This window comes from Ursus americanus, chromosome 35, assembly GCF_024610735.1.
Source record: "Ursus americanus isolate L20-20 chromosome 35, mUrsAme1.1.p, whole genome shotgun sequence".
In the NCBI taxonomy this organism is placed as follows: Eukaryota; Metazoa; Chordata; class Mammalia; order Carnivora; family Ursidae; genus Ursus; species Ursus americanus.
Window position 1 is genome coordinate 2,295,217 of NC_142161.1, and position 10,699 is coordinate 2,305,915.

Here is a 10,699-nt window from a genome sequence, read left to right on the forward strand (position 1 = left end):
TCCTTCTCATCCTTCTTCTTCCTCTTCTTCTTCTTTTAACACCATCAACTGAGGACTACAACCTGGGCTGGGCAGATACCTTCGAGGGCACTGAGTTTCCATCAGTGGCTCCCTGTCATTAACCTAAAGAAAACCTGGGTGACAGAATGTGTATGGCTTAGAGCTGAGCCTCCCCAATAGGAAAAGAACACAGAATGTTCCCTTCTGACCAAACCTGTAACAACATCTCTATACTAGAGGACACCACTTACTGAGTCGAGCTGTGCTGTCACCTCTGAAATCTGGCAGAAAGTGAAAGATAATGACTATTTTTATAGAATTCTGGAACCATCATCCATTTTGTTTTATGCTCACTTTGAGAAAAATTTTAGAAGAATGAAACTGTAAGTAGGTGAAGTCAAGCCAGCACTTTGTAAGTTTCAAGCTTTTGTCCATAAAATACCTACAGCCATTTAGGCTGGCCCAGATCTCCTTCCACAGGTTAATAAAAGAGGGTCTTTGGTAGAAGAGCATATATTAGGGCACCTGGGGGGTGTAGTCAGTAAAGCGTCCAACTCTTGGTTTGGGCTCAGGTCTGATCTCAGGGTCTTGAGATGAAGCCCCAAGTCTGGCTCTGCACTCAGCGGAGAATCTGCTTGGGTTTTTCTCTCTGCCTCTTCCTCTGCTCCTCCCCCCTGCACTCTCTCTCTCTCTCACTGAAATAAATAAATAAATCTTAAAAAAAAAAAAAAAGCATGCATTTTTGTTTTGCCAGCAGTGAAGCATGTTGTTAATGCTGTTAAAAAAAGAAAGAAGTCCAAAACGGAGTCATTTGCCCCCCAAAACAGCAAAGAAAGATTTAATTAGTTTCACTCTATTCCACGAATGCCATCTTTTAACAGTCAATATGAAATTTCCTGACCCACTAGTGTAGTAATATACATGATAAAAACCCTGCAGTCCCCCTGCCCCAAGATGTCCTGGCTTGATAGCATCCTTTCTTTTCCTTTGCTAATAACTTCCTGTCGTACCCTCTTTCCTGTGAAAACCTTCCATTTTGACAGTTCCTAGGAGCTCCTCTCTACTTGGTAGATGGGATGCTTCCTGATTCATACATTGATTAATAAAGTCAATTAGATATTCAGATTTATTCCGTGGAGCTCTGTCTTACAACAGCACTCTAAACTGAAACAAAGAACAAGAACTTCAAGCAGAACAGGTCCCCACCCTGGTGATCACAGGCACTTGAAACAGCTCGAGGGAAAGGCCACCAGCACCGAGGCAAAATTTGAGACACAGTTATCAGCTGTCAGGCTGTTGTCCCAGCGGAGAGAATAACCGACCACTCAGCAATAAGAGAAAGGATAAGGAAGTGATGGAAATCTTGGATGGAAAACGCTGCCACTGTTGAATACACCCCAGGAGAAAGCTTATGGGAAGGGAAAACATTCTCTTTTTATTGTTAAGGGGAAAAAAAAAAGCAGAAGATAAAATACTATGTATCCTATCACACATTTTCATTTTAAATACAATCAGAAAAACTATTGGTTGGAAATTTGTGAATTATGAAGAGTGTTTATCTTTAGCTGGTGAGATTACAGCTGACTCGTTTTTGTTTTTTGTTTTTCTTTAAGATGTGTGATTTTTCCAAATCTCCTAACATTTCTATATTGAATATGTGTTACTTCACTAATGAGAAAAAAATGGCGATGTTATTTAAAATGTTGGCTTCTGAAATCAGACATTCTGAAGTCCTTTCCAGCCTCATCAAACCGTCTTCTTGCTGCAGTGGGGACTACACACTCACCTAGACTTTTGGACTCCTCCTCCAGGTGGGTGATACTGATAGAGGAATGTTTGGAATCCAAGGGTTGCTCAGAGAATTCTTAACTGCTTTTTATGAGTTTCTTTCTCCCTGACAACACTTCAAGACTTCTTTCTCCCTGAGAACACTTCAAGAAAAATGCTTCGCCCTCTGGATAACTGCAGTTTTCGCTCTGTTGTTTTTCAGAAGGCTGACTGATAAAGACACACCATCTAGGGAACCGTGCAGAATATTTTTCTCCAAGACGAGTCATGATTGACTTCTCCCTTGATCTCTGCCATTCTTTCTTATGATGGCAAGGTTTGGCATCAGGAAGAACATATGAATTTAGGATGAGGACAGATAGCATATCATCAAAAGCCCTGATTTTTAAAAAATTGAATATATTTGATATATAACATTGTGTCAATTTAAGATGTACACTGTGCTAAGTTGATATATTTATATATTGTAATATGATTGCCTTTGCAGCTGTATTTAGCACCTTTACCACATTACATAATTATCCATTCCTTTTAGTCTTTGGGATAATTCCATTTTAGTCTCTTAGTAAGTTTGATAATGGAGTACAATATTGTTGTCTATATTCATGATACTGTGAATTCGATCTCTAGGACTTATTTACTACTCATTGTAAGTTTGTACCCTTGAACAACATCAGTCTTATCCCCTCACCCCTATCCCCCGGTGTTGCAGGATTATTTTTTTCTCTGTCAGTGCCCGCGGTTCTCAGTCATGCAGCTTCGAAGAATAGAGAGGTAAGCCAGACGGAGTGGCGGGCAGCAGAATCAAGGCTTACTGAGTGATAGCGAAGTGATAACCCAAAGCTCCCGAGGAGGGAGGGGACCTGAGAAGGTTGCCACGGGAGTTTCTAAATCTGGGGATTTTTATGGGCTTGTTGACAGGCTGTTTTAATCTGATTAACCCTCCCTGTGCCTTTCATCCAATCAGGTTTTTGTCACATGGGAAAGGGTGGCTGGGCTCCTTCCAGGCTGGTGTAAAATTCTTTTAAGGGTGGTTTCCTCTTAGGGCGGAGGCCCTTACCCTGCCTGCCTGCCTTCCAACTCTCCTTCCTCACCATTTTACTCTCTGGTTTTTGTTAAGTTTGACTCTTTTAGATTCCACTTATAAGTGATACCATCTAACTCTTCCCTTTTTCTGTCTGACTTGTCTCACTTAGCATAGTGTACTCAGGGTCCATCCATGGTGTTGCAAATATCAGGATATCTTCCTTTCTCATGGCTGAATAATCCATTGTGTAGATTTTTTTTTTTTTTACCCATTCACCAGTATATGGGCCTTTAGGCTACTTCTGTATCTTAAAGCCCTGATATTTTTAATCTGTGGCAACACGTGAGGAAAAAGCCGAGAACCCAATGGGCATCAGCCTTGACCAGCAAGAGGCGCTGTTGTGAGGGGCACTTGGCTGGTTCAGTCCACAGAGTGGGCGACTTTTGATCTCCAGGTTGCAAGTTCGAGCCCCATGCTGGGTGTGGAGCCTACTTAAAAAAACAAAACCAAACAGAGGTGGTGTTGTGCATTGCGGAAGGGAAGGCAGGTCTTCTCAGCACATTCGCCTACACAGATAACACTGTCAGCAAGGGAATCTTCAGAAGAGGGAGATGATATGTGCACACGTGTGAGTGTGTGTGTGTATCTGTCAGAAGCTGGTGTGTGAAGTGGGCGGTGACTGTGTGTGTCTCTCTCCTATAGATGTGTCCGCACAAGGAACCCAAGAGTTGGGAAGGGGGAGAGATGCTCTCTGGGGGGAGCAAGGCAGAGGGGGTTTGCTGTCCTTGCCTGACCTCTTTGCTGTGTTGGTCCCAGGCATTCCAGGCTAGGCCATGGGGATGCAGTGCCCTCCTGTGGTTGGCGTGGTTCTTCCTAACTTTCTCCAGGTCCCACTTCCCTTCCTAAGTTACTTCTGACTCTGGCTTCCAGTCTCCCATGGCCCTTAGCTCTGCCTCCTGTCCATGGCTCTCATGCCTGGTCTCATTCTGTCCTTTGAGCTGCAGGCTCACTTAAAGTCACATTCCTCTGCTCCCTTACAGCCCCTCCGACTCCTGGCTGGGGATTCAGAGCTCTGAAGAATGCTCCGATGGTTCCCTTTTCTGATCCTGATTTTTTTTTTAATTTTATTCATTTATTTGAGAGAGAGACAGAAAGTAAGCATGAGCAGGCTGGAGGGGCAGAGGGAGAGGGAGAAGCAGGCTCACTGCTGGGAGCCCAACCCCAGGACCCTGGGATCATGACCCGAGCCAAAGGCAGACGCTTAATGGACAGACTCAACCAGGCGCCCTGTCCTGATGTTCTAAGGAGCCATTCTCTCACTTTATTCCAGCTCTTGCTATGATACAGTTTGAACTAAAGAGGGTTCCTGTTCGGGTTCGTAAGGTCTTCGGAAAAGGAAAGGAAGTGCTTGCTCATGAGAAGGAGAGAAAGCACTGATGGCTGAAAGCAGAGGGGGCTGAAGGCGAATGTAAGGGCTCCCAGGGTAGGAGGAGGCAAAAAGGGCATGACTCACCCGTGCTTGGAATCTCCCAACCTCTGCTCATTGCCCTCAGATGCTGATAGCATCGGTGACCCAGAAACACACGAAGAGCCCCGGAGTCTGGTGGCCTTCTCCTCAAGTCTCCTTTCTGTAGTCCTTCAAACCCTCTGCACCTAAAATAGCTAATGTCTGTATACTTGTGTCCCTTCTAGTTCCTCCTTCCAAAGTCCTGGCAAGACCAGTTGAGTGGAAAGCAGCAGAGAGTGGACGGCATGCTTCATGTCTTCTGTTTGAAGGAAGGAAGACAGATTGGCCTTCTAAAGGCACAGCTGGAAATTTATTTTTTGCCTTTGTTTCAGCAAAATCACTGTTGTTGCAGTCTAGATTTTCACACAATTTATGTTCTTCTTATGACAGCAATGGATGTCAAATTAGCTAATTTTTCTTGGATCATTGTAGGTTATTAGTTTTTAAAAATTAATTTCCATTTGAAGATATTTTGCTCTGTTAAAAGATTATGGTAAAGTATTATCAATTAGTTACTAATTATCAACAACTCATTATTTTATATGTTTGTGTTAGTTACCTGTTGGCCTCTCTTAAATGTGAGGCCCGGGGAAGGGCCTGATCTAGGGTAGTTCTGTTCTTAAAGCAATATTTGGGGCGCCTGCGTGGCTCAGTTGGTTAAGCATCGAACTCTTGATTTGGGCTCAGGTCATGATCTCAGGGTCATGAGACTGAGCCCCTTGTTGGGCTCTGTGCTCAGTATGGAGTCTGTTTGAGATTCTCTCTCTCTCCTCCTCACTCTGCCCCTTCCCTCTACCTCTCCCGCTGCGTGCTTTCTCTGTCTCTCTCAAATAAATAAATCTTTAAAAGAAAATAAAGCAATATTTACAAATATTAAAGCGTATTTGTAATGAGTTTTACATATCATGTTGTAACACTGAAATGGGGTTGCATATTTAAATTAAGATTATCGCAGTAAGTGTTACGGATTATTTTCATTTTATTATATAAAGTTCTGTGACTTCTATTGCTATTTTTACCACTTCTTGAAGCAATATCTAGATATAGAGCCTTGTAGAGAATTAGTATGAAGTGTCACACTGCGTACGTACAAATTTAAGGGTAAAGACATTGATTACTGCGAAACGTGCTTCAGCCGCCATGTACCACTGTGGGGGGAAATTGTGCTAATTCGTGAGTACCTTCAGAACTGTGCATTGGAACATGAAGGAAAAGAAGGAAAGAGATGCTTGGTACCATGATACATCACCATAGAAAAATGCACTGCACTCATGCCATCTGAAGGGAAGAATGTGGCAAGTCAGCCTTTTGTTTTACTGAGGGCTTCTGCTCCTCAGATCCTTCCAGTACTTGAAAGCAGTGTCCGTCTCCTACCCCGGCAGGGGCACAATCTATAAGCAGTCTCGTCACCCAGAAATAGTTCCCTTTTAAGGCTGTTGGGCAGGAGACGTGGAGCAGTATTTCCCTTGGATTAGAGCCGTGTCAGTCATAAAACCGGAGGTTTAGGATTATTGGCTGCACTGGATCTCCAGTCACAGAGGCACCTCTGTGTTCCTTAATGCGTTTATTATTTTATATGTTTGTGTTAGTTACCTGTTGGCCTTTCTGAAATGTGAGGCCCAGGGAAGGACCTTGGTCTGGGGCAGTTCTGGCCGTATCTTCAGCGCTCAAAGTCAAGTACATAGTAATAGGTGATTCCTAATAATATCTGATCAAATATTTTTTGAGTGAGGGCAACGGGTGCCTGAAAGGGATGTGTTGCTGGCTTTCTGGATGCCCTGTAGTTAGTGAATTTTAAGCCACGAAGAGTTTCTTGAGAGTACAGATAAGAGGGAGAAAGCCTTTGGGGCAGGAGAAGTTTAGAATCATTGGCCAAAAAGAGATTAGTTTAGAAATGTTCTCCAAGCAAAGTACAAATATAGACAAACCCTTGAGTTGGCTTTGTATGGACATTAGGAAAGTAGTTTCTATTTGAGCCACGAAGGCTGGGCCTGGAATTCAGATTGAAACAACGCTTCTGCTTTAGAGATGAAGGGAGCTCTGGCCTAAAACGGGGACCGGCAGTACAGGACTTGGAAAGAAACTGGCGCAGGCTTCAGAGCCTCCATAGTGGGTGAGATTGTGCTAAATTGTGCGGCGTGAGATAGCATCTATACATTAACGCTATCTAGGGAAGCATTGACCGTGAAAAGTCATTGTTACGGAGGAAACATAAGATTTGCTCTTTATATAACTGCCAATCAGAGGAAACGGGGAGGCCCATACCAGAGAGGTGTTCGACCAGGATAGAACCTCATGGTACACTTTCTGAAGGAAAAGACTTTGTCTCTCCAATTTGTATCACAACAACTAAGCAGCTGACCACAAAGCCGGCTAGGAAGTTCTCAGTGTGGACATGTCCTCGAGCTACCGTCTGTCACTAGCGCTTGCCACCTACTTCTGCTTTCCCTTTCCATCTAGAGGTTTAAGGGGAGAGATCTAGAGAACAGACATGGTAAGTTTTCAAGGATAAAAAGGAAGGGCCATTTTCACAGACTTGCACTTCTCCAGAAATTTTAGGGACCTGCTGAAAGCTGTCAGACTCTATTTCTTACCTGTAGCCCCTCCTACGAAGAGAGTCTGTATTGCAGAGAATCGTAACTGCCTTGGGCCTTGTCGCAAACTAGGTTGTGAGCTGCCTTCTGGGGCACACTCATATGGGGCACACTCATAGCTTAGGGAAAGTCCTCCATTTGACTGCAAGGTCGGTCCTATGGCTTCTTGCTCAGGGGGAGAAAGAAATTTGACTGTAGCCTTGGCAAACTCCCAGAAAGGGATTCCTGGGATATAAAGAGACAATTCACAATAATGGATTATGATTAGTGAAATGAACACTGGGGAAGATATCTAACCTCACTAGTAAAGAAAGCTATGTCAAAACATTAGGACACAATTTCTCCTAATAAAATGGCAGGTTGCAGTGAAACCTACACTCTATGCATAGCAGATGGCATTGTAAATAGGTACAAATGTTTTGGAGGGTGATCTGGAGTATGTTAAGAGCCAAAGGGATGTACTTTGATCCATTGATCCCAATTTTGTTATACTGTATACATTTACAGAGTCCCATATGACGGGTAACATTCTGGGCGGAGACATCAGAGATCCATACTGCAGAATGTGCCCTTCAGGAACTGACATTGTGCAGGGGGAAAGCGAACCGATAATCCCTCCTTTCCAGCTGACTTTGAGGGGCTTCCTCCTCACCGGAGCGAGATGGGTTAAGTAGGAGAGGGGGTAACCAAGTGTGTTTCTGAGATGTGCAGAAAAGGCAGTGTAGAAAAAGTGGAGTGGAGAGTGGAGGGAATTTGCAACACTACATTTCTTGACTAGGAAAGGGGGAAGCCACTGTATGTCCCAGGCAGGGACTGACGCCGACTTCATGTCTTTCACAGAAAACATGGCTCTGAGGTGGATTCTCCTGCTTCTGCTGCTAGATGAGACTGTTTTTTCCCAGGCCTAGCGCTGTTGCTGCTACTTTTCCTTCTTCTTCTTCTTTCAAAGATTTTATTTTTAAGTAATCTCCACGCCCAGGGTGGGGCTGGAACTCGCAACCCCGAGATCACATGCTCCACTGACTGAGCCAGCCAGGTGCCCCAAGGCCTAGCCCTTCTATGGTGGCATCCGGGCTCCTGGAGGTCCAGGATACCACGTGGGTCCAGTCAGTATGGCCTGGTGAGGAAGCAGCTGAGGGGAATGGTCTCCAGGGTCTGCAAGTCCATCAATACCCTCATTCATGAGAGCTTCTGAAGGATAAATGACATACACAGCGCCATACCTAGAAGGTGACAGAATCCTGCAATGGACAACTGTTACCTCAGCCTCTGAAAACTCATGATCGCCAAGTGCGTGGTCTCCAGGGGTCCGGGTCCCCTGACTGTCCTTCCAGATCTAGGATCTGGTCCCTTTGTCTCCTCGTGGCCCGTGTGTGGAACTAGCCAGTTCAGCTGGAGGGCTGGACTCTAGGGCCACCGCAGGTGGGCGATTGGGGGATCTCAGTGCCACCGAGCTCCCGAGCCCGGGTTGGACTGCCTTCTGTAGTCCTCCCCCTCCCTCCTTCCCCAGAAGCTGCACCCCTCACTGACCCCAGCCTGCCAGCTCTCTGGGCTCTTCATGTGCAGGGGGTGGGGTGGGAAGACATGGGTGGACAATGGGAGAAGGGCCACTCTGTCTCCTCTGTGGGTGATTGCCCTTCTGGCCAGACGCGACATCCTAGGCTGACACTTGCTTTTTCCCAAGTTTCCTTAGTCCCCCTTTCACCTGCGGAATCGTCGCTGGGTGCATAGTGCGAGGGGTGGGAGTGGGGGAAGGATCTCCTGCGGGAAGCCTTGATCCCACCGTAAGGTGATGTTCTCTGAGTCTTAGGTCTACTTTGCTCTCGGAGAATAAAACGCCCGCAGGCAAGGACTCTGATCCTGGCTGGCAGCTTCTTTCCTCCGCGGCCGCCGCACCCTCTCTCCCGCCTCTGCCCGCACTGGCCCGCAGGGGGCGCTGTGTTGCCTGCTTCCCGCGAGCCAAGAAGGCAACTTCTTTCAGTTTTGCTTAGCAAAGGCTGAGACCAACTTTATCTTTTAAAAGGCGTTTTGAGCCTTACAGAGAACAATGGAGAAGCAGACACATAGGATTTAAATATCTCAAAGCAAATCGGCTTCCAGAGCACAGGTTTTAACCCTTTGGCCCCCAAGCTCTGTTTCAGTCACACTTCTCCCAAGAGAGAAGGGCAGCAACAGACACGTCTAAGGGGCATCCGTCCTGTGCCACGAGCCTCTAGCAGTAGAGTGAAGATGGAGGAGGACCAGCACTGGAGAGAGAGTATCAGCAGAGCTCTTGGCTTTTCTGTTCGGGGCCCAAGGTTCTTTTTCTAAAAGCAGCAAGCGTTCAGTTTCTTTGTATCTTTTCACGGTCTGTGCACACCATATAAGCCTGTGCACACGCATAAACTTCCTGGCGTGTATTCAGGCTTGTGCATGTGTGTCTCCTCCATTCCACTCCAGGCACAGGAGCAACCTATACACAGTGTCCTGTCCCTTCTTTCTTTGGTCACTAACAATATGTTTTGGCAAAGTATGTACCTCGCTCTAGTTAATGGCTGCATGGTAGCCTGTTCTGTTCTATGGTTATTTAATCATTTTCTTAATCAATCTGTTATTCACGGTGTACACTTTGTTCCAATCTTTTACTACTATGAACAAACTGGCATATAGATCCTGCAACAAAACAGCGACAACAAGCCCTGTGTATTTAGCTATTGACAAGCTCGCTCTTACGCACTCTCCGTGTTCCCAGGACCTGGCCTAGGTTTCCGCACAGGGCGGGGCAGAGGGGGCTGTGCGTCCGCAACACCAAATCTTCCAGGTGCATGTGTGTGTCACTGGCCCGGAGGAATCCTAGGAGAGGATTATTTTTCGGAATATAACCACATGGCCAGAGAAATGTTTTCCTTGAAATGAGAGCCCAGTAACATCTCTGCACGTAGAAGTCAACATTATTCTTTTAATGTTCTGGTCTTTTAATACCTGAGTGGGTGAAAGTAATACCTGTTTACATTTGTTAGATAAACTTGGACACAAGCAAAGGCAACAAATTTAGTTTCTAATCACATATAGACAATTTTAGACCAAATTGCAAGGTCTCATTTTCAAGCAACTCCTATGAGGTGAGCACTTCATTTAAATTGACCCATTTCGTCCTCAAAACAGCGCACAAGGTAAATACTATCATCCTCATTTCAAGATTTTGTTCATTTATTTTAGAGAGAGAATGAGAGTGAGCCCACGAGCAGAGGGAGGGGCAGAGAATCTGAAGCAGGCTCCTGGCTGAGTTCAGGGCCCAAGGCGGGGCTCGATTTCATGACCCTTCGATCATGACCTGAGCTGAAACCAAGAGTCGGTTGCCTAAGACTGCGCCACCCAGGAGCCCCTTTCATCCTCATTTTAAAGATGAGCAAGCAGACCCACATAATTCATAGATAGTATGCACAGAACTAAGAGTGTCTCCCACAAAAGCCAGAATGTTCCCATTTATTCTGGGCTGCCTCTTGGAGGAAGCTGGGGTGCATAGTATCTTTAGGGTAAATCATTTCTTTCTTCTTGCCACTGTTTCTTCATCTCTAAAATAGGGATAATCATCCAGGATAACTTGTCTGTATTATCTGGTTTATTTTCTAGGTAATAATGTTGTTTCCATAATAAAATATGCATTCTAAATATAAGAGATGGAGGGAGAAGCAGAATCCCCCCTGAGCATGGAGCCAGATGCAGGACTTGATCCCAGGACCCTGGGATCATGACCTGAGCCAAAGGCAGACGCTTAACCGACTGAGCCACCCAGGCGCCCCA